Genomic DNA, 23,563 nt, shown 5'->3' on the forward strand with positions numbered 1-23,563 from the left:
CATCGAGTAATAGGTAGCTCACTGTGAGTTGCACTGAGCAATAGGTAGCTCGCAGTGAGTTGCACATCGATTATTAGGTAGCTCGCAGTGATTTGCACGGAGTAATAGGTAGCTCGCAGTTAGTTGCGCATAGAGTAATGGGTAGCTCGCAGTGAGTTGCACAGAGAGTAATGGGTAGCTCGCAGTGAGTTGCACAGAGAGTAATGGGTAGCTTGAAGTGAGTTACACAGAGAGTAATGGGTAGCCCGCATTCTGTTGCACAGAGAGTAATGGGTAGCTCGCAGTGAGTTGCACAGAGCAATACGTAGCTCGCAGTTAGTTGCGCATCGAGTTATGGGCAGCTCGCAGTGAGTTGCACAGAGAGTAATCGGTAGCTCGCAGTGAGTTGCGCATAGAGTAATAGGTAGCTCGCAGTTTGTTGCAAACAAAGAGTAATAGGTAGCTCGCAGTGAGTTGCATGTCGAGCAATAGGTAGCTCGCAGTGTGTTGCACGGAGTAATTGGTTGTTTGCAGTTAGTTGCGCATAGAGTAATGGGTAGCTCGCAGTGAGTTGCAAAAAAAGAGCAATAGGTAGCTCGCAGTTAGTTGCACAGAGAGTAATGGGTAGCCCGCAGTGTGTTGCACAGAGAGTAATGTGTAGCTCGTATTGTGTTGCACAGAGAGTAATGGGTAGCCCGCAGTGTGTTGCACAGAGAGTAATGTGTAGCTCGTATTGTGTTGCACATAGGGCAATATGTAGCTCGCAGTGAGTTGCACAGAGCGTATAAGGTAGCTCGCAGTGAGTTGCACAAATCAATGGGTAGCTCGCAGTGAGTTGCATACAGTAAAAGGTAGCTTGCATTGAGTTGCACAAAGAGTAATGGGTAGCTTGCAGTGAGTTGCACAGAGAGTAATGGGTAGCTTGCAGTGAGTTGCACATCGAGTAATAGGTAGCTCGCAGTGAGTTGCACAGAGCAATAGGTAGCTCGCAGTGAGTTGCACAGAGCAATAGGTAGCTTGCAGTGAGTTGCAAAGAGAGCAATAGGAAGCTTGCAATGAGTTGCACAGAGAGTAATAGGTAGTTTGCAGTTAGTTGCACAGAGAGTAATGGGTAGCTTGCAGTGAGTTGCACAGAGAGTAATGGGTAGCTCGCAGTGAGTTGCACATAGGGCAATAGCTGGCTTGCAGTGAGTTGCACAGAGAGTAATGGGTAGCTCGCAGTGAGTTGCACATCGAGTAATGGGTAGCTCGCAGTGAGTTGCACAGAGTAATGGGTAGCTCGCAGTTAGTTGCGCATCGAGTAATGGGTAGCTCGCAGTGAGTTGCACGGAGATAAATAGGTAGCTCACAGAGAGTTGCACAGAGCAATAGGTATTTCGCAGTGATTTGCACGGAGTAATGGGTAGCTTGCAGTGAGTTGCACGGAGAGTAATGGGTAGCTCGCAGTTAGTTGCAAACAAAGAGTAATAGGTAGCTTGCAGTTAGTTGCACAGAGAGTAATAGGTAGCTCACATTGAGTTGCACAGAGCAATAGGTATTTCGCAGTGATTTGCACGGAGTAATGGGTAGCTTGCAGTGAGTTGCACGGAGAGTAATGGGTAGCTTGCAGTCAGTTGCACAGAGAGTAATGGGTAGCTTGCAGTTAGTTGCACAGAGAGTAATAGGTAGCTCGCAGTGAGTTGCACATCGAGTAATAGGTAGCTCGCAGTGAGTTGCACATAGAGTAATGGGTAGCTCGCAGTGAGTTGCAAACAAAGAGTAATAGGTAGCTTGCAGTCAGTTGCACAGAGAGTAATGGGTAGCTTGCAGTCAGTTGCACAGAGAGTAATGGGTAGCTTGCAGTTAGTTGCACAGAGAGTAATAGGTAGCTCGCAGTGAGTTGCACATCGAGTAATAGGTAGCTCGCAGTGAGTTGCACATAGAGTAATGGGTAGCTCGCATTGAGTTGCACAGAGAGTAATAGATAGCTCGCAGTGAGTTGCACAGAGAGCAATAGGTAGCTCGCAGTGAGTTGAACAGAGAGTAATAGATAGCTCGCAGTGAGTTGCACAGAGAGTAATGGGTAGCTCGCAGTGAGTTGCACAGAGAGTAATGGGTAGCTCGCAGTGAGTTGCACAGAGAGTAATGGGTAGCTCGCAGTGAGTTGCACAGAGAGTAATGGGTAGCTCGCAGTGAGTTGCACAGAGAGTAATGGGTAGCTCGCAGTGAGTTGCACAGAGAGTAATGGTTTGCTCGCAGTGAGTTGCACGTCGAGTCATGGGTAACTCGCTGTGAATTGCACAGAGCAATAGCTAGCTCGCAGTGAGTTGCACAGAGAGTAATAGATAGCTCGCAGTGAGTTGCACAGAGAGCAATAGGTAGCTCGCAGTGAGTTGCACAGAGAGTAATAGATAGCTCGCAGTGAGTTGCACAGAGAGTAATGGGTAGCTCGCAGTGAGTTGCACAGAGATAAATGGGTAGCTCGCAGTGAGTTGCACAGAGAGTAATGGGTAGCTCGCTGTGAATTGCACAGAGCAATAGGTGGCTCGCAGTGATTTGCACGAAGTAATTGGTAGCTCGCAGTGAGTTGCGCAGAGAGTCATGGGTAGCTCGCAGTGAATTGCATGTAAAGCAATAGGCAGCTCGCAGTGAGTTGCACAGAGCAATAGGTAGATCGCAGTGATTTGCCCATCGAGTAATGGGTAGCTTGCAGCGCGTTGCACAGGGAGTAATGGGTAGCTTGCAGTGAGTTGCAAAGAGAGTAACAGGTAGCTCGCAGTGATTTGCACGGAGTAATAGGTAGCTCGCAGTTAGTTGCGCATAAAGTAATGGGTAGCTCGCAGTGAGTTGCACAGAGCAATATGTAGATCGCAGTGATTTGCCCATAGAAAAATGGGTAGCTCGCAGTGAATTGCACAGAGAGTAATGGGTTGCTCGCAGTGAGTTGCACAGAGAGTAATGGGTAGCTCGCAGTGAGTTGCACAGAGAGTAATGGGTAGCTCACAGTGAGTTGCACAGAGCAATAGGTATTTCGCAGTGATTTGCACGGAGTAATAGGTAGCTTGCAGTTAGTTGCACAGAGAGTAATGGGTAGCTCGCAGTGAGTTGCACAGAGAGTAATGGGTAGCTTGCAGTCAGTTGCACAGAGAGTAATGGGTAGCTTGCAGTTAGTTGCACAGAGAGTAATAGGTAGCTCGCAGTGAGTTGCACATCGAGTAATAGGTAGCTCGCAGTGAGTTGCACATAGAGTAATGGGTAGCTCGCATTGAGTTGCACAGAGAGTAATGGGTAGCTTGCAGTTAGTTGCACAGAGAGTAATAGGTAGCTCGCAGTGAGTTGCACATCGAGTAATAGGTAGCTCGCAGTGAGTTGCACATAGAGTAATGGGTAGCTCGCAGTGAGTTGCAAACAAAGAGTAATAGGTAGCTTGCAGTCAGTTGCACAGAGAGTAATGGGTAGCTTGCAGTCAGTTGCACAGAGAGTAATGGGTAGCTTGCAGTTAGTTGCACAGAGAGTAATAGGTAGCTCGCAGTGAGTTGCACATCGAGTAATAGGTAGCTCGCAGTGAGTTGCACATAGAGTAATGGGTAGCTCGCATTGAGTTGCACAGAGAGTAATAGATAGCTCGCAGTGAGTTGCACAGAGAGCAATAGGTAGCTCGCAGTGAGTTGAACAGAGAGTAATAGATAGCTCGCAGTGAGTTGCACAGAGAGTAATGGGTAGCTCGCAGTGAGTTGCACAGAGAGTAATGGGTAGCTCGCAGTGAGTTGCACAGAGAGTAATGGGTAGCTCGCAGTGAGTTGCACAGAGAGTAATGGGTAGCTCGCAGTGAGTTGCACAGAGAGTAATGGGTAGCTCGCAGTGAGTTGCACAGAGAGTAATGGTTTGCTCGCAGTGAGTTGCACGTCGAGTCATGGGTAACTCGCTGTGAATTGCACAGAGCAATAGCTAGCTCGCAGTGAGTTGCACAGAGAGTAATAGATAGCTCGCAGTGAGTTGCACAGAGAGCAATAGGTAGCTCGCAGTGAGTTGCACAGAGAGTAATAGATAGCTCGCAGTGAGTTGCACAGAGAGTAATGGGTAGCTCGCAGTGAGTTGCACAGAGATAAATGGGTAGCTCGCAGTGAGTTGCACAGAGAGTAATGGGTAGCTCGCTGTGAATTGCACAGAGCAATAGGTGGCTCGCAGTGATTTGCACGAAGTAATTGGTAGCTCGCAGTGAGTTGCGCAGAGAGTCATGGGTAGCTCGCAGTGAATTGCATGTAAAGCAATAGGCAGCTCGCAGTGAGTTGCACAGAGCAATAGGTAGATCGCAGTGATTTGCCCATCGAGTAATGGGTAGCTTGCAGCGCGTTGCACAGGGAGTAATGGGTAGCTTGCAGTGAGTTGCAAAGAGAGTAACAGGTAGCTCGCAGTGATTTGCACGGAGTAATAGGTAGCTCGCAGTTAGTTGCGCATAAAGTAATGGGTAGCTCGCAGTGAGTTGCACAGAGCAATATGTAGATCGCAGTGATTTGCCCATAGAAAAATGGGTAGCTCGCAGTGAATTGCACAGAGAGTAATGGGTTGCTCGCAGTGAGTTGCACAGAGAGTAATGGGTAGCTCGCAGTGAGTTGCACAGAGAGTAATGGGTAGCTCACAGTGAGTTGCACAGAGCAATAGGTATTTCGCAGTGATTTGCACGGAGTAATAGGTAGCTTGCAGTTAGTTGCACAGAGAGTAATGGGTAGCTCGCAGTGAGTTGCACAGAGAGTAATGGGTAGCTTGCAGTCAGTTGCACAGAGAGTAATGGGTAGCTTGCAGTTAGTTGCACAGAGAGTAATAGGTAGCTCGCAGTGAGTTGCACATCGAGTAATAGGTAGCTCGCAGTGAGTTGCACATAGAGTAATGGGTAGCTCGCATTGAGTTGCACAGAGAGTAATGGGTAGCTCGCAGTGAGTTGCACAGAGAGTAATGGGTAGCTCGCAGTGAGTTGCACAGAGAGTAATGGGTCGCTCGCAGTGAGTTGCACAGAGAGTAATGGTTTGCTCGCAGTGAGTTGCACATCGAGTAATGGGTAGCTCGCTGTGAGTTGCACAGAGAGCAATAGGTAGCTCGCAGTGAGTTGCACAGAGAGTAATAGATAGCTCGCAGTGAGTTGCACAGAGAGTAATGGGTAGCTCGCAGTGAGTTGCACAGAGAGTAATGGGTAGCTCGCAGTGAGTTGCACAGAGATTAATGGGTAGCTCGCAGTGAGTTGCACAGAGAGTAATGGTTTGCTCGCAGTGAGTTGCACATCGAGTAATGGTTTGCTCGCAGTGAGTTGCACATCGAGTAATGGGTAGCTCGCAGTGAGTTGCACAGAGAGTAATGGTTTGCTCGCAGTGAGTTGCACATCGAGTCATGGGTCGCTCGCTGTGAATTGCACAGAACAATCGCTAGCTCGCAGTGAGTTGCACAGAGAGTAATGGGTAGCTCGCATTGAGTTGCACAGAGAGTAATAGATAGCTCGCAGTGAGTTGCACAGAGAGCAATTGGTAGCTCGCAGTGAGTTGAACAGAGAGTAATAGATAGCTCGCAGTGAGTTGCACAGAGAGTAATGGGTAGCTCGCAGTGAGTTGCACAGAGAGTAATGGGTAGCTCGCAGTGAGTTGCACAGAGAGTAATGGGTCGCTCGCAGTGAGTTGCACAGAGAGTAATGGGTAGCTCGCAGTGAGTTGCACAGAGAGTAATGGGTAGCTCGCAGTGAGTTGCACAGAGAGTAATGGTTTTCTCGCAGTGAGTTGCACATCGAGTAATGGGTAGCTCGCTGTGAGTTGCACAGAGAGCAATAGGTAGCTCGCAGTGAGTTGCACAGAGAGTAATGGTTTTCTCGCAGTGAGTTGCACATCGAGTAATGGGTAGCTCGCTGTGAGTTGCACAGAGAGTAATAGATAGCTCGCAGTGAGTTGCACAGAGAGTAATGGGTAGCTCGCAGTGAGTTGCACAGAGAGTAATGGGTAGCTCGCAGTGAGTTGCACAGAGAGTAATGGGTAGCTCGCAGTGAGTTGCACAGAGAGTAATGGGTAGCTCGCAGTGAGTTGCACAGAGAGTAATGGTTTGCTCGCAGTGAGTTGCACGTCGAGTAATGGGTAACTCGCTGTGAATTGCACAGAGCAATAGCTAGCTCGCAGTGAGTTGCACAGAGAGTAATAGATAGCTCGCAGTGAGTTGCACAGAGAGCAATAGGTAGCTCGCAGTGAGTTGCACAGAGAGTAATAGATAGCTCGCAGTGAGTTGCACAGAGAGTAATGGGTAGCTCGCAGTGAGTTGCACAGAGATTAATGGGTAGCTCGCAGTGAGTTGCACAGAGAGTAATGGGTAGCTCGCAGTGAGTTGCACAGAGAGTAATAGATAGCTTGCAGTGAGTTGCACAGAGAGTAATGGGTAGCTCGCAGTGAGTTGCACAGAGAGTAATGGGTAGCTCGCAGTGAGTTGCACAGACAGTAATGGGTCGCTCGCAGTGAGTTGCACAGAGAGTAATGGGTAGCTCGCAGTGAGTTGCACAGAGAGTAATGGTTTGCTCGCAGTGAGTTGCACATCGAGTAATGGGTAGCTCGCTGTGAATTGCACAGAGCAATAGGTGGCTCGCAGTGATTTGCACGAAGTAATTGGTAGCTCGCAGTGAGTTGCGCAGAGAGTCATGGGTAGCTCGCAGTGAATTGCATGTAAAGCAATAGGCAGCTCGCAGTGAGTTGCACAGAGCAATAGGTAGATCGCAGTGATTTGCCCATCGAGTAATGGGTAGCTTGCAGCGCGTTGCACAGGGAGTAATGGGTAGCTTGCAGTGAGTTGCAAAGAGAGTAACAGGTAGCTCGCAGTGATTTGCACGGAGTAATAGGTAGCTCGCAGTTAGTTGCGCATAAAGTAATGGGTAGCTCGCAGTGAGTTGCACAGAGCAATATGTAGATCGCAGTGATTTGCCCATAGAAAAATGGGTAGCTCGCAGTGAATTGCACAGAGAGTAATGGGTTGCTCGCAGTGAGTTGCACAGAGAGTAATGGGTAGCTCGCAGTGAGTTGCACAGAGAGTAATGGGTAGCTCACAGTGAGTTGCACAGAGCAATAGGTATTTCGCAGTGATTTGCACGGAGTAATAGGTAGCTTGCAGTTAGTTGCACAGAGAGTAATGGGTAGCTCGCAGTGAGTTGCACAGAGAGTAATGGGTAGCTTGCAGTCAGTTGCACAGAGAGTAATGGGTAGCTTGCAGTTAGTTGCACAGAGAGTAATAGGTAGCTCGCAGTGAGTTGCACATCGAGTAATAGGTAGCTCGCAGTGAGTTGCACATAGAGTAATGGGTAGCTCGCATTGAGTTGCACAGAGAGTAATGGGTAGCTCGCAGTGAGTTGCACAGAGAGTAATGGGTAGCTCGCAGTGAGTTGCACAGAGAGTAATGGGTCGCTCGCAGTGAGTTGCACAGAGAGTAATGGGTAGCTCGCAGTGAGTTGCACAGCGAGTAATGGGTAGCTCGCAGTGAGTTGCACAGAGAGTAATGGTTTGCTCGCAGTGAGTTGCACATCGAGTAATGGGTAGCTCGCTGTGAGTTGCACAGAGAGTAATAGATAGCTCGCAGTGAGTTGCACAGAGAGTAATGGGTAGCTCGCAGTGAGTTGCACAGAGAGTAATGGGTAGCTCGCAGTGAGTTGCACAGAGATTAATGGGTAGCTCGCAGTGAGTTGCACAGAGAGTAATGGTTTGCTCGCAGTGAGTTGCACATCGAGTAATGGTTTGCTCGCAGTGAGTTGCACATCGAGTAATGGGTAGCTTGCAGTGAGTTGCACAGAGAGTAATGGTTTGCTCGCAGTGAGTTGCACATCGAGTCATGGGTCGCTCGCTGTGAATTGCACAGAACAATCGCTAGCTCGCAGTGAGTTGCACAGAGAGTAATAGATAGCTCGCAGTGAGTTGCACAGAGAGCAATAGGTAGCTCGCAGTGAGTTGCACAGAGAGTAATGGGTAGCTCGCAGTGAGTTGCACAGAGAGTAATGGGTAGCTCGCAGTGAGTTGCACAGAGAGTAATGGGTAGCTCGCAGTAAGTTGCACAGAGAGTAATGGGTAGCTCGCAGTGAGTTGCACAGAGAGTAATGGTTTGCTCGCAGTGAGTTGCACATCGAGTAATGGGTAGCTCGCTGTGATTTGCACAGAGCAATAGGTAGCTCGCAGTGATTTGCACGAAGTAATTGGTAGCTCGCAGTTAGTTGCGCAGAGAGTCATGGGTAGCTCGCAGTGAATTGCATGTAAAGCAATAGGCAGCTCGCAGTGAGTTGCACAGAGCAATAGGTAGATCGCAGTGATTTGCCCATCGAGTAATGGGTAGCTTGCAGCGCGTTGCACAGGGAGTAATGGGTAGCTTGCAGTGAGTTGCAAAGAGAGTAATAGGTAGCTCGCAGTGATTTGCACAGAGAGTAATGGGTAGCTCGCTGTGAGTTGCACAGAGCAATAGGTAGATCGCAGTGATTTGCCCATAGAATAATGGGTAGCTCGCAGTGAATTGCACAGAGAGTAATAGGTAGCTCGCAGTGAGTTGCAAAGAGAGTAATGGGTTGCTCGCAGTGAGTTGCAAAGAGAGTAATGGGTAGCTCACAGTGAGTTGCACAGAGAGTAATAGGTAGCTCGCAGTGAGTTGCACAGAGAGTAATAGGTAGCTCGCAGTGAGTTGCACAGAGAGTAATAGGTAGCTCGCAGTGATTTGCACAGAGAGTAATAGGTAGCTCGCAGTGAGTTGCACAGAGAGTAATCGGTAGCTCGCAATCACAACTGCCAATTCTGATCTTGTCCTTACCCAAAATGTGCACAGGTGCACGTACACACAAAGACATGCACTCACTTCCAGTAATAGTCACTGGATACTGAGCAGGAGTAGAATTGCTGGGAGTTGTCCCTCCCTCCTTATCCCAGGAACACTGACACAAATTGTCATGCTTCACTGATGTTCCAAGTGAGATCAATTAACTCTGCACCGACCGGATACAAAACTTAGCACAGATCAGGAGTCATAAATGTGGCCTTTGTAGGCAATGCAACTAAGCAATATACTTGCCCATAGGAATGAACATAGGAACAGGAGTAGGCCATTCAGCCCCTCGAGCCTGTTCCGCCATTCAATTAGATCATGGCTGATCTGTATCTTCACTTCACCTACCATAACCCGTAATACCCTTGTCTAACAAAAACCTAGCAATCTCAGTTTTGAGATTTTTAATTGACCCCCAGCCTCAACTGCTTTTTGGGAGAGCGTTTTCCAGATTCCCACTACCTTTTATGTGAAGAAGTGCTTTCTGACATCACCACTCAATGGATTAGCTCTGATTTTGGACTTCGAATTTTGAATCTTGTTCTGGACTCCCACATCAGATGAAATAGTCTCTTTCTATCTATTTTATCAATTCCTTTAATCATCTTGAACACCTCAATTGGATCACCCCTTAATCTCCTATACTCAGGGGAATACAAGTCTAGTTTATGCAACCTGTCCTCATAATTTAACCCTTTTAGCCCTGGTATCATTCTGATGAATCTGTCCTGCACCCCTCAAAGGCCAATATATCCTTCCTGAAGTGCGGTGCCCAGAACTGAATGCAGTACTCTAAATGGGGTGTCACCAGAGCTTTATATAACACAATTTCTACCCCTTTGTATTCCAGCCCGCTTGAGAAAAAGGCCAACATTCCATTAGCATTTTAAATTATTTTTTTGTACATGTCCACTAGGTTTTAGCAATTTCTGTACTTGTACCTCTAAATCTTTCTGCTCCTTCACAGTTCCTCGTTTCTTACCATTTAGAAAATATTCTGATCTATTTTTCTTCGGTGCACAGTGGATGACTGCCCACTCAGGAATCAAGGAATTCTACATCGTTGCCATTCATTCACATGCATTCAACTGCCCATGATTTTCTGATGGAACATTAATAAACCAATGTCGCTCCAAGTTTATAATTATTTAATATACACATATACTTAAATATTTATCTGTATAAAGAACGATTTTATACCTCTGAAGTTTTGATACACTTTCGAGGTGGTAATTTTTTATCTCTAAAGAAAAGAAGACCTTCTTAGGTTCAAATATCTCCAGCCAGAACCTTCCTGATCCACCACCATTGCCCCTTTCACACCAGTGAGAAATGCTTCACTTCATGCTTCCTCTTCTAAATTGCCGAAACCCTCTGGACTAAAGTGTACTTCATCACAAAGTTGGCACTGAATACTCCGTCCGGTGGTGCTGGTTGTTAAGGGGGGGTCCAGGTAAGAGGACAGAAATGGCACATGATACGTATACCTACACAATAGATATGTTGTCACAGCCCAAACAACATATGGCATATTTCACTGAACTGCAGTTACTGCTTTGCACCAGCTATAGCATTTTTACAGAGTTCAGGTCGGAAGTCTAATTATACGGATAAGGAATGTGTCATTTCCTCCATTTTGCTCATGCATGGCTTTCCAACCAGCGACCCATGGTTGCCTCTTTGAAGCTGGTAAGGGTTGATATATTCTATCTTGGAGCCTTCAGTTGAACAAGAAGCGAGGTAAACAATATAAACTGAATGAGTAGTTATTTTGTGCTGTCTTTTTTTAGGCAGGTGTACATTTTTAGGGCCTCTTGCAAAGCTTACCTGAACATAAATTATCGTTGAATTGGAACCTCATGAGTTGACTGGGTGCACTGGCATCATGAGATACTTATGAATAACAGCAGTCACCAATATTTGTCACCTGCATCTTTCCATGTTTCCTTTCTCGATCTGCTCTGGTTCTTCTCAACAACCTTGATTATTTCTCTGAAGTGTTGCAGTTGCAGCAGGTTACTGGATCAATTCAAATTAAATATACTAAACTATTCAAGCAAGCACATCTGACACCTGAATTTACTTCGATTGACATACTGGCTGGCTCAATAAATGACTGCCTTCATTTATTCATATTTATCCTCACTGTTCACCTTTACATTTTCAGGTTAGATTCCATCCAGATGTCCCTCTCGATTCACTAAGTGTGCAACAGCATGTTCACACCTACCCACCTGACACACATAGGAACATAGGAACAGGAGTAGGCCCTTCAGCCCCTCAAACTTGTTCCGTCATTCAATTAGATCACTGCTGATTTGTATCTTGACTCCATCTACCCGCCTTGGTTCCGTAACACTCAATAACCTTACCTATCATACCTCTTCTTGCTGATGGGCTACCCTCTGGACCATAGATAACTTGGCCACACCCTCATGCTTCCTATCATCACCTGAGGAACGCATCTGTCAGCTTCAGCCCTGACCCTTCTGCGGCTGCCACCCGTTTTGTCCCTAAATCGCACACGTTGCAGCTGAATTTGGCTCACAGTCTGGTATTTGGACTGGTTTAAGCGGCTGCTTAATTAAGCAACACTATTACAGGCGTTTTCCTGTCGGCCCACCTCAGTTGCCTATAAGGTTCGTTGGACCATCGCCCACTCGGCTTTCAAAAAGTACAAAGTGTTTTTTGTGCTCTAAATAATTTGTTGAAAAAGAAAGGAAAAAATAACTCTATTACATGCAGGATGTGAGGGGGGGAGGGGGGATAGGGTAAAAACTGGAAAGAAACCACGAAATAATGTCCTTGTAGGCCATATTTTTGAACAAATATCTTGACAGAAACAGGATGAAGGTTCTTTAGGTGACCCCCTTAAAGATACTAAACTGGAACCTGGTCCACTGTTCCTGAAGGAGACATTTGTATCATTGTGTTGAGCAGACAGATCCATCAGTCATCAATGGCCACCAAGGGACTAGAACAACCTCTGAACTGCTCCTGCAAGTCATCCATCAACCAACAACTTCAATTGGTTTTGTGTTCTTGTTACAATGCTGCTGTAAATGCTGAATTCAGATTTGGTTTTGTGCCACTATTAGTTCCATCTATAATTGTACTTCTAATAATTATATTTAGTTGAGTAACACACACGCCAATCCTTGAGACCTTCCAACTGAGGGAAGAGTTAAATAAGGTTCTGTTGAAGGGTCCTGACCTGAAACATTACCCTGGCTCTTTTTGTTTTCAAGGGTGAAGGACCTATTGTGTTATTTCTACAGCGTTCTATTTTTAATTCAGATTTCAAGCATTTACATGCTTTCCCCCCCTCTTCAACTCTTATCAGTGCTGCATCGTAACCATAGTAACTGCTGGCTGTAACCATTCATCTTATTGCAGTCACTTCTGAGTACGGAGGACTGAGAGCTTAATATCTGTGGGTATCACCATATAATTAAACCCTGTACATGAATTCTAATCAACTATTGGTACAACATATTTATAAGTTAAGTCAGTGCACCAGAGGTTGGTGGTTGTAGTTTTAAACATGTGTTTTCACATTCTTTTATTCCACCATGTGAAATGGTAAATATATTACACAGTTAATTTCTTTTGAGAACATAGTTGTGGTTTGATGTAGAAATAATTAACATCACTGTGATTTTTAATGTCCCCACATTTATTATTTTGGTTTCCTGATTTATTTGTAGAGTTCTGGGTAATTTGATGTGACTCCATCGGTCATGCTGGTGTATTTATTGTGACAAGTAGCATTTCATATCGGAAAGAGACACTTACAATTGAAGTGTCCTTCAGATAGGTGTCCCTGGTCAATGTTATTGTATCATCTCTTGGCCCAGGCTGTTGCAATCCCTTCTCCTCCAAAGCCAAGGCCTGGATCAGTTATTTAATAAAATCAAGGTGGAGGACCCTTTGGATGGGTAGGATGTGCAGGATCCAGCGCGGCAGGGAGAGAGCTTCTTCTCGGTAATACTTCAAAATGGAATCACATTTACAGAACAGAACTGACCAGGGTGGGAGATTAGGCCACTGCTTCTAATGCTGGGGATTTTGTAACACTGGGAAGAATTTGTTTTTTGCACACTGTAGCCTGGTGGCCATGGTACTGGATTAGCAACCCGGAGGTCATGAGTTCAAACCCTACTATGGGAAGTTGTGAATTTGAATTCAATAAATTGTCATTAAAAACCCAACTGGTTCATTAATGCCCTTACGGGGAAGGGAATCTGCCACCCCTACTCATTAAGACCTATATGTTACTGCAGTCCAACACTTTTAATGCCCTTAGGGCAACCAGGCAATAAATACTGCCTTGTCTGTGCTGCCCACATCACAAGAACAAATAAAAAAAAGTCTGGGTACCCCTTAAATATTTGTAGTCTATTAAAGCATAAAGACTTCTCTCTATCAGAACAATTCCAGTGCGAAACAAAGAGCAGACACCCATTGAAAGAAGACCGCAAGCCAGGTTCAAATCCAGCCTGTAATGAGGAGATGAATGTCTCCTTTCTCTGCTGGCTGTCGGGATCCTATGGGAAATGATTAAGACAGCAAAGTTCCATTGTAATGGTATGTATAAAGCTGGGGAAAAAAATCATCTGGTGATCAGAGATGTGATTGATATATTAAAAATAAAGCTGCGTGTTCTGAGACAGGAGCTCACATTTTGAATAAAGCTTGAGTCATGCTGCAGACAATCTCCTGAGTGTTGTTAAAATGACCATAAACCTTTACATGTCATCAGTACTGGGATGGAAATGAAAGGTTTAAAACTCTCAGATCATTTGAGACTGGGAGAAAATGTTGTGGAAGCAAAGAGAAAATGGAAATAGAATTTTGATTTGTATGGAACAACAATGGCCTGTGGAGACAAAACAGAAAATGCAGGTTTGTACCTCACGTATGTGAAATTTGAGAAAGTGATCGAGGTATCATAGAATCATAGAATCTTACAGCACAGAAGGAGGCCATTGAGTCCATCATGCCTGTGCTGACTCTTTGAAAGAGCTATCCAATTAGTCCCATTCCCCTGCTCTTTCCCCACAGCCCTGCAAATGTTTTTCCCTTTCAAATATTTATCCAATTCCCTTTTGAAAGTTACTATTGAATCTGCTTCCACCACCATTTCAAGCAGTGCATTCCAGATCATAAAAACTCACTGCCTAAAAAAAATTCTCCTAATTTCCCCCCTGGTTCTTTTGCCAATTATCTTCTATACTTATATATAGTATACATAGGGGTAGGGAGAGGATAAATGGAACCTGAAAATGTTAACGGAGTAGTTTGAGGAATATTTTACTCCTCAGAGTATGATGTCTGAAAGACAACAACAACTTGCATTTATATTGTGCCTTTAACATAGATAAACAACCGAGGTGACTCACAGATGCATAATCAAAAAAAACTGACACAGAGATATGAGGAGGGAGACCAAAAGCTTGGTCACAGAGATGGGTTTTAACAAGAATCTTAATTGTTATAAGTGAGTGGAACAGAGGTATCAACTCAGAGGTATCAACAGAGAGTAGAAATTGGGCAGAATTTGACTAGTGATGTTCCACAGGGATCTGTTATGGTGCCTCAACTATTCACTGTATTTATTAACGACTTAGATGACAGGATAGAGAGCCACATATCCAAGTTTGCCAATGACACAAAGATAGGCAGCATTATAAGCAGTGTAGATGGAAGCATAAAATTACAGAGAGAGATGCTAATAGATTAAGTGAATGGGCAAAACTCTGGCAAATGGATTTCAATGTAGACAAATGCGAGTTCATCCATTTTGGACCTAAAAAGGATAGATCAGAGTGCTTTCTAAATGATGAAAAGCTCCAAACAGTGGAGGTTCAAAGAGACTTAGAGGTCTATGTACATAGATCATTAAAATGTCATGGTCAGGTACAGAAAATAATCAAAAAGGCTAATGGAATGCTGGCCTTTATATCTAGAGGACTAGAATACAAGAGGGTAGAAATTATGCTACAGCTATACAAAGCCCTGGTTAGACCACACCTGGAGTACTGTGTTCAGTTCTGGGCACTGCACCTTAGGAAGGATATATTGGCCTTTGAGAGAGTGCAGCGTAGATTTACTAGAATGATACCTGGACTCCAAGGGTTAAATTACGAGGAGGGATTACACAAACTAGGGCTGTATTCCCTGGAATTTAGAAGATTAAGGGACAATTTGATCGAAGTCTTCAAGTTATTAAGGGGAACTGATAGGGTGGATAGAGAGAAACTATTTCCGCTGGTTGGGGAGTCTAGGACTAGGGGACGTAGCCTAAAAATTAGAGCCAGGACTTTCAGGAGTGAAGTTAGGAAACACTTCTACACGCAAAGGGTGGTAGAAGTTTGGAACTCTCTTCCACAAACGGCAGTTGATGCGAGCTCAATTGTTAATTTTAAATCTGAGATTGATAGATTTTTGTTAGCCAAAGGTATTAAGGGATATGGGGCTAAGGCGGGTATATGGAGTTAGGCCACAGATCAGCCATGATCTCATTGAATGGCGGAACAGGCTCAAGGGGCTAAATGGCCTACTGCTGTTTCTATGTTCCTACAGGTAACTACTCAGACTGGCAAAAGGTGGGAAGTGGTGTTCCACAGGGATCGGTGCTGGGACCACTGTTGTTCACAATTTATATTAACAATTTGGATTTGGGAATCAGAAGTACAATTTCAAAATTTGGGAACGTCACCAAATTGTTGGGTGTAATTAATACAAAGGAAGAATGCGTCAAAATGCAAGAGGACATTAATAAACTTGTAGAATGGGCGTGTCATTGGCAAATGAATTTCAATATCGATAAGTGTGAGGTGGTGGATTTTGGTAGAAAGAATAAGGAGGCCACATAGTGCTTAAATAAGAAGAATCTGAATGGGGTAGAGGAGCTAAGGGATCTGGGAGTACAGATACACAAATCACTAAAAGTAAAGATGCAGCTTAATAAAGCCATAAAAAAGGTGAACGGAGCACTGGGGTTTATTTCTAGAGGGATAGAAATAAAAAGCAGAGAAGTTATGTAAACTTGTATAGAATCTTTGTTAGATCACACTTGGAGTACTGTGCACAGTTCTGGTCTCCATATTGTAGAAAGGATATAGAGGCATTGGAGAGGGTGCAAAAAAGATTCACAGGGATGATACCAGAACGGAATGGATATATTATCAGGAAAGGTTGAACAGGCTGGGGCTCTTTTCTCTAGAAAAGAGAAGGCTGAGGGGGTGACCTGATAGAGGTCTTTAAGATAATGAAAGGGTTTGATAGGGTAGATGCAGAGAAAATGTTTCCACTTGTGGGGGAGTCCAAAACTAAAATAACTAAATATAAAATAACAACATAAGAACATAAGAAATAGGAGCAGGAGTAGGCCATACGGCCCCTCGAGCCTGGTCCGCCATTCAATCAGATCATGGCTAATCTTGGACCACAACTCCATTTTCCCGCCCAATCCCCCTGTCCCTTAATTCCCTTAGAGTCCAAAAATCTATCGATCTTAGTCTTGAATATACTCAATAAATGAGTATCCACAGCCCTCTGGGGTAGAGAATTCCAAAGATTCACAACCCTCTGAGTGAAGAAATTCATCCTCATCTCAGTCCTAAATGTCCGACCCCTTATCCTAGTTCTAGACTCTCCAGCCAGGGGAAACCTCCTCTCAGCATTTATCCTGTCAAGTCCTCTTAGAATCTTATATGTTTCAACGAGATCATCTCTCATTCTTCTAAACTCCAGAGAGTATAGGCCCATTCTACTCAACCTCTCCTCATAGGACAACCCCATCTTCCCAGGAATCAATCTAGTGAACCTTCATTGCACTATCTCTAAGGCAAGTATATCCTTCCTTAGATAAGGAGATCAAAACAGCACACTGTACTCCAGGTGTGGTTTCACCAAAGCCCTGAAAATTGCAGCAAGTCTTCCTTACTCTTATACTCCAACCCCCCTTGCAATAAAGGCCAACATGCCATTTGCCTTCCTAATTGCTTAGTGTACCTACATGTTATATTTCTGTGTTTCATGTATAAGGACACCAAATCCCTCTGAACACCAACATTTAATAGTTTCTCACCATTTAAAAAATATTCTGTTTTTCGATTCTTCCTACCAAAGTGAAAAACCTCACATTTCCCCACATTATACTCCATCTGCCACCTTCTTGCCCACTCACTTATCCTGTCTATATCCCTTTGCAGACTCTTTGCGTCCTCCTCACAGCTCACTTTCCCACTTACTTTTGTATCGTCAGCAAACTTGGATACATTACACTCGGTCCCTTCACCCAAGTCATTAATATAGATTGTAAGTAGCTGAGGCCCAAGCACTGATCCCTGCAGCACTCCACTAGTTACAACCTGCCAACCTGAAAATTACCTGTTCATTCCTACTCTCTGTTTTCTGTCTGTAAACCAATCCTCTATCCATGCTAATATATTACCCCCAATCCCATGAGCCCTTATCTTGTGTAACAACCTTTTATTTGGCACCTTATCGAATGCCTTTTGAAAATCCAAATATACTACATCCACTGGTTCCCCCTTATCTACTCTGGTAGTTACACACACCAAAAACTCTAATAGATTTGTCAAACATGATTTCCCTTTCATAAAACTGTATTGATTCTGCCTAATCATATTATGATTTTCTAAATTCCCTGTTACCACATCCTTAATAATGGATTCCAGTATTTTCCCTACTACTGATGTCAAGCTAACTGGCCTCTCATCCCCTGATTCCTTTCTTCCTCCTTTCTTGAATAGAGGGGTTACATTTGCTACCTTCCAATCCACGGGGACCGTTCTAGAATCTAGGGAATTCTGGAAGATCAAAACCAATGCATCCACTATCTCTGCAGCCACCTCTTTTAAAACCCTAGGATTTTGGCTGTCAGGTCCAGGGAATTTGGCTTTTAGTCCCATTATTTTTTCTAAAACGTTTTCTTTACTAATCTTAATTACTTTAAGTTCCTCCCTATCATTAGACCCTTGGTTCCCCATTATTTCTGATATTTTTTTGTGTCTTATACTGTGAAGACAAGATATAAAATATTGGTTTAACGTCTCTGTCATTTCCTTACTCCCCGTTATAATTTCTCCTGTCTCTGCCTCTAAGGGACCCACGTTTACTTTCACCAATTTCTTCCTTTTTACATACTTGTAGGAGCTCTAACAATCTGTTTTTATATTTCTTGCTAGTTTACTGTCATATTCAAATTTTTCCCTCTTTATCAATTTTTTGGTCGTCCTTTGCTGGTTTCTAAAATTCTTCCAATCCTCAGGCTTACTACTCTTTTTGGCAACATTGTAAACCTTTTCTTTTAACCTAATACTATCCTTAACTTCTGTAGTTAGCCACGGTTGGATCACTTTTCCTGGAGTTTTTATTCCTCAAGGGTATGTATGTTCCATGGGAAATATGAATTATTTCTTTAAATGTTCACCATCTACCGTCATATCTTTTAATCTAATTTCCCAATCCAGCTTAGCCAACTCGCTGCTCATACCTACGTAATTGGCTTTGTTTAAATTTAGGACCCTAGTTTCGGACTTAACTACATCACTCTCAAACTGAATATGAAATTCTATCATATTATGATCACTCTTCCCCAGCGGTTCCTTAACTATATGAATCCTGTCTCATTACACAATACTAGATCTAAAATAACCTATTCCCTAGTTGGCTCCTCGACATATCGTTCTAGATAACTGTCTTGGATGCATTAGGGATGGGCAATAAATGCTGGTCTTGCCAGCGACACCCACATCCCATGAACGAATAAAAAAAAAATCCATGAATTCATCCTCCAAACTATTTTTGCATATTAGATTTGCCCAGTCTGTATGAAGATTAAAGTGCTCCATGATTATTGCATTACCCTTGTTACATGCTCCTCTAATTTCCTGATTTATACTCTGTCCAACACTGTAATTACTATAAGGGGGCTTAATTTCTGCCCCTTGTTATTTCTTAGTTCCACCCATACTAATTCTACATCCTGATTTTCTGAGCTAAGATCCTTTCTCATTACTGCCTTCATCTCATCCTTTATTATCAGGGCTACCCCTCCTCCTTTTCCATTTTGTCTATCTTTTCTAAAAGTCAAGTACCCTGTGATATGTGGTTCCCAACCATGGCCACTCTGCAACCACGGCTCAGTAATGGCTACTAGATTAAACCCATGAACTTCTATTTGTGCCATTAATTTCTCAATCTTGTTACGAATGCTTCGTGCATTCAGATATAGCGCCTTTAATTTTAACATTTTACTATTTTTCCCTGGTGTGACCTTAGTCACTAATGCCCTGTTACCTTTGTTAAACTCTCTGGCCCTTCCTGACACACTCTGCTTGTTTTTACCCAAATTGCCACTCTGCTCTTCAGCCTTTACTTTTCTCTTTAGACTTATAAATTTACCCTTACCTGAACCCTACCCACCTCTTATAAATTGAAAGCCCTATCTACTGCCCTAGTTATTCGATTCGCCAGGACACTGGTCCCAGCCTGGTTTAAGAGGAACCCGTCCCAATGGAACAGCTCCCTCTTTCCCCAGTACTGGTGCCAGTGCCCCGTGAATTGAAAGCCCTGTCTCCCACACCACTCTTTGAGCCACGCATTTAACTCTCTGATCTGTTTGACCTTATGCCAATTTGCGCGTGGCTCAGGTTGTAATCCAAAGATTATTACCTTTGAGGTTCTGCTTTTTAATTTGGCCCCGAGCTTCTCAAACTCCCTCAGCAGAACCTCGTACCTAATTCGACTTATATCATTGGTTCCTACATGGACCACAACAACTGGATCCTCCCCCTCATGCTCCAAGTTTGTTTCCAGCTGTGAGGAGGTAATCTTAACCCTGGCACCGGGCAGGCAACACAGCCTTCGGGACTCTAGATCGTGACTGCAGGGAACAGTATCTGTCCCCCTGACTATATTATCCCCTGCCACTACCACATTTCTTTTCACTCCCCCCACTTGAATGGCCGCCTGTACCACGATGCCGTGGTCAGTTTGCCCATCCTCCCTGCAGTCTTTGTTCTCATCCATACAGGTAGCAAGTACCTCGTACCTGTTGGACAAGGTCAAAGGCTGAGGTTCCTCCATCGCTGCCTGACTCATAGTCACATCCTCCTGTCATAGGAACACAAGAACATAAGAAATAGGAGCAGGAGTAGGCCATCCGGCCCCTCGAGACTGCTCCGCCATTCAATCTGATCATGGCTAATCTTCTACCTCAACGCCATTTTCCTGCACTGTCCCCATATCCCTTGATGCCTTTAATATCGAGAAATCTATCGAACTCTGTTCTGAATGTTCTCAATGACTGAGCCTCCACAGCCCTCTGGGGTAGAGAATTCCAAAAATTCACCACTCTCTGAGTGAAGAAATTTCTCTTCATCTCAGTCCTAAATGGCCTACCCCATATTCTGAGACTGTGACCCCTGGTTCGAGACTCCCCAGCCAGACTCCCTGCATCTACCCTGTCGAGCCCTGTAAGAATTTTGTATGTTTCAATGAGATCACCTCTCGTTCTTCTAAACTCCAGAGAATACAGGCCTAGTCTCCTCAATCACTCCTCATACGACAATCCCGCCATCCCAGGAATCAGTCTGGTGAACCTTTGTTGCACTCCCTCTATGGCAAGTATATCCTTTCTTAGATAAGGAGACCAAAATTGTACACTATACTCCAGGTGCGGCCTCACCAAGGCCCTATATAATTGCAGTAAGACATCTTTACTCCTGTACTCAAATCCTCTTGTAATAAAGGCCAACATACCATTTGCCTTTCAAATTGCTTGCTGCACCTGCATGTTAGCTTTCAGTGACTCATGTACAAGGACACCCAGGTCCCTTTGAATATCAACATTTCCCAATCTCTCACCATTTAAAACATACTCTGCATTTCTGTTTTTCCGACCAAAGTGGATAACTTCACATTTTCCCACATTATATTCCATCTGCCATGTTCTTGCCCACTCACTTAGCCTGTCCATATCCCCTTGAAGCCTCTTTGCATCCTCCTCACAATTCACATTACCACCTAGTTCTGTGTCATTTGCAAACTTGGAAATATTACATTTAGTTCCCTCATCCAAATCATCGATACAGATTGTGAATAGCTGGGGCCCAAGCACCGATCCCTGCGGTACCCCACTGGTCACAGTCTGACAACCTGAAAATGACCCTGACCACTGACCAAATCTAAACGACTACCTAACCTAAGGGGTGTGACTGCCCCCTGAATCAAAGTGTCCAGGTAACTCTCCCCCTCCCTGATGCATCTCATTGTCCGCAGCTCGGACTCCAGCCCAACACCTCTGAGCCGAGGTTCCTCGAGTTGCAGACACTTACTGCAGATGTGTTTGGGATCTCACTGGTCTCCACAAACTCCCACATGCTGCAGTTACAGCACACCACCTGCCCTGCCATCCCAATCTAACATTGTTTTATTTATTTAATTAATCAAAGCTTTTCTTCACTCGATATGTTAAAAGTTTCATTAACTAATTAGTTTACCTTGTTCAAGTTCTTAATTTAACAAAAAGAAACAGTTAGAGTTTCCCTGCTCTTAGTTTAAAAAACTGCTCGAAATTAGAAAGCAAAATAATGGTAATACTCACCAACCAATCATGTACCTGCTGTCCTATTATGTCATTATTTCACATTTCTGCCTGTGAGTTGACTCCCTCACTCTCAGGCCCATTCTCCCCTCTCCCTCACTCTCAGGCCCATTATCCCCTCTCCCTCACTCTCAGGCCCATTCTCCCCTCTCCCTCACTCTCAGGCCCATTATCCCCTCTCCCTCACTCCTCTCAGGCCCATTATCCCCTCTCCCTCACTCTCAGGCCCATTATCCCCTCTCCCTCACTCTCAGGCCCATTATCCCCTCGCCCTCACTCTCAGGCCCATTATCCCCTCTCCCTCACTCTCAGGCCCATTATCCCCTCTCCCTCACTCTCACGCCCATTATCCCCTCTCCCTCACTCCTCTCAGGCCCATTATCCCCTCTCCCTCACTCTCAGGCCCATTATCCCCTCTCCCTCACTCTCAGGTCCATTATCCCCTCTCCCTCACTCTCAGGCCCATTATCCCCTCTCCCTCACTCTCAGGCCCATTATCCCCTCTCCCTCACTCTCAGGCCCATTATCCCCTCTCCCTCACTCTCAGGCCAATTATCCCCTCTCCCTCACTCTCAGGCCCATTATCCCCTCTCCCTCACTCCTCTCAGGCCCATTATCCCCTCTCCCTCACTCTCAGGCCCATTATCCCCTCTCCCTCACTCTCAGGTCCATTATCCCCTCTCCCTCACTCTCAGGCCCATTATCCCCTCTCCCTCACTCTCAGGCCCATTATCCCCTCTCCCTCACTCTCAGGCCCATTATCCCCTCTCCCTCACTCTCAGGCCCATTATCCCCTCTCCCTCACTCTCAGGCCAATTATCCCCTCTCCCTCACTCTCAGGCCCATTATCCCCTCTCCCTCACTCTCAGGCCCATTATCCCCTCTCCCTCACTCTCAGGCCCAGTATCCCCTCTCCCTCACTCTCAGGCCCATTATCCCCTCTCCCTCACTCTCAGGCCCATTAAACCCTCTCCCTCACTCCTCTCAGGCCCATTATCCCCTCTCCCTCACTCCACTCAGGCACATTATCCCCTCTCCCTCACTCTCAGGCCCATTATCCCCTCTCCCTCACTCTCAGGCCCATTATCCCCTCTCCCTCACTCCTCTCAGGCCCATTATCCCCTCTCCCTCACTCTCAGGCCCATTATCCCCTCTCCCTCACTCTCAGGCCCATTATCCCCTCTCCCTCACTCCTCTCAGGCCCATTATCCCAACTCCCTCACTCCTCTCAGGCCCATTATCCCCTCTCCCTCACTCTCAGGCCCATTATCCCCTCTCCCTCACTCTCAGGCCCATTCTCCCCTCTCCCTCACTCTCAGGCCCATTATCCCCTCTCCCTCACTCTCAGGCCCATTATCCCCTCTCCCTCACTCTCAGGCCCATTATCCCCTCTCCCTCACTCTCAGGCCCATTATCCCCTCTCCCTCACTCTCAGGCCCATTATCCCCTCTCCCTCACTCTCAGGCCCATGATCCCCTCTCCCTCACTCTCAGGCCCATTATCCCCTCTCCCTCACTCCTCTCAGGCCCATTATCCCCTCTCCCTCACTCTCAGGCCCATTATCCCCTCTCCCTCACTCCTCTCAGGCCCATTATCCCCTCGCCCTCACTCTCAGGCCCATTATCCCCTCTCCCTCACTCTCAGGCCCATTCTCCCCTCTCCCTCACTCTCAGGCCCATTATCCCCTCTCCCTCACTCTCAGGCCCATGATCCCCTCTCCCTCACTCTCAGGCCCATTCTCCCCTCTCCCTCACTCTCAGGCCCATTAACCCCTCTCCCTCACTCTCAGGCCCATTCTCCCCTCTCCCTCACTCTCAGGCCCATTATCCCCTCGCCCTCACTCTCAGGCCCATTATCCCCTCTCCCTCACTCTCAGGCCCATTATCCCCTCTCCCTCACTCTCAGGCCCATTCTCCCCTCTCCCTCACTCTCAGGCCCATTCTCCCCTCTCCCTCACTCTCAGGCCCATTCTCCCCTCTCCCTCACTCTCAGGCCCATTATCCCCTCTCCCTCACTCTCAGGCCCATTATCCCCTCTCCCTCACTCTCAGGCCCATTATCCCCTCGCCCTCACTCTCAGGCCCATTATCCCCTCTCCCTCACTCTCAGGCCCATTATCCCCTCTCCCTCACTCTCAGGCCCATTATCCCCTCTC

The sequence above is a fragment of the Heptranchias perlo genome, chromosome 9 (assembly GCF_035084215.1).
Source record: "Heptranchias perlo isolate sHepPer1 chromosome 9, sHepPer1.hap1, whole genome shotgun sequence".
Lineage (NCBI taxonomy): Eukaryota > Metazoa > Chordata > Chondrichthyes > Hexanchiformes > Hexanchidae > Heptranchias > Heptranchias perlo.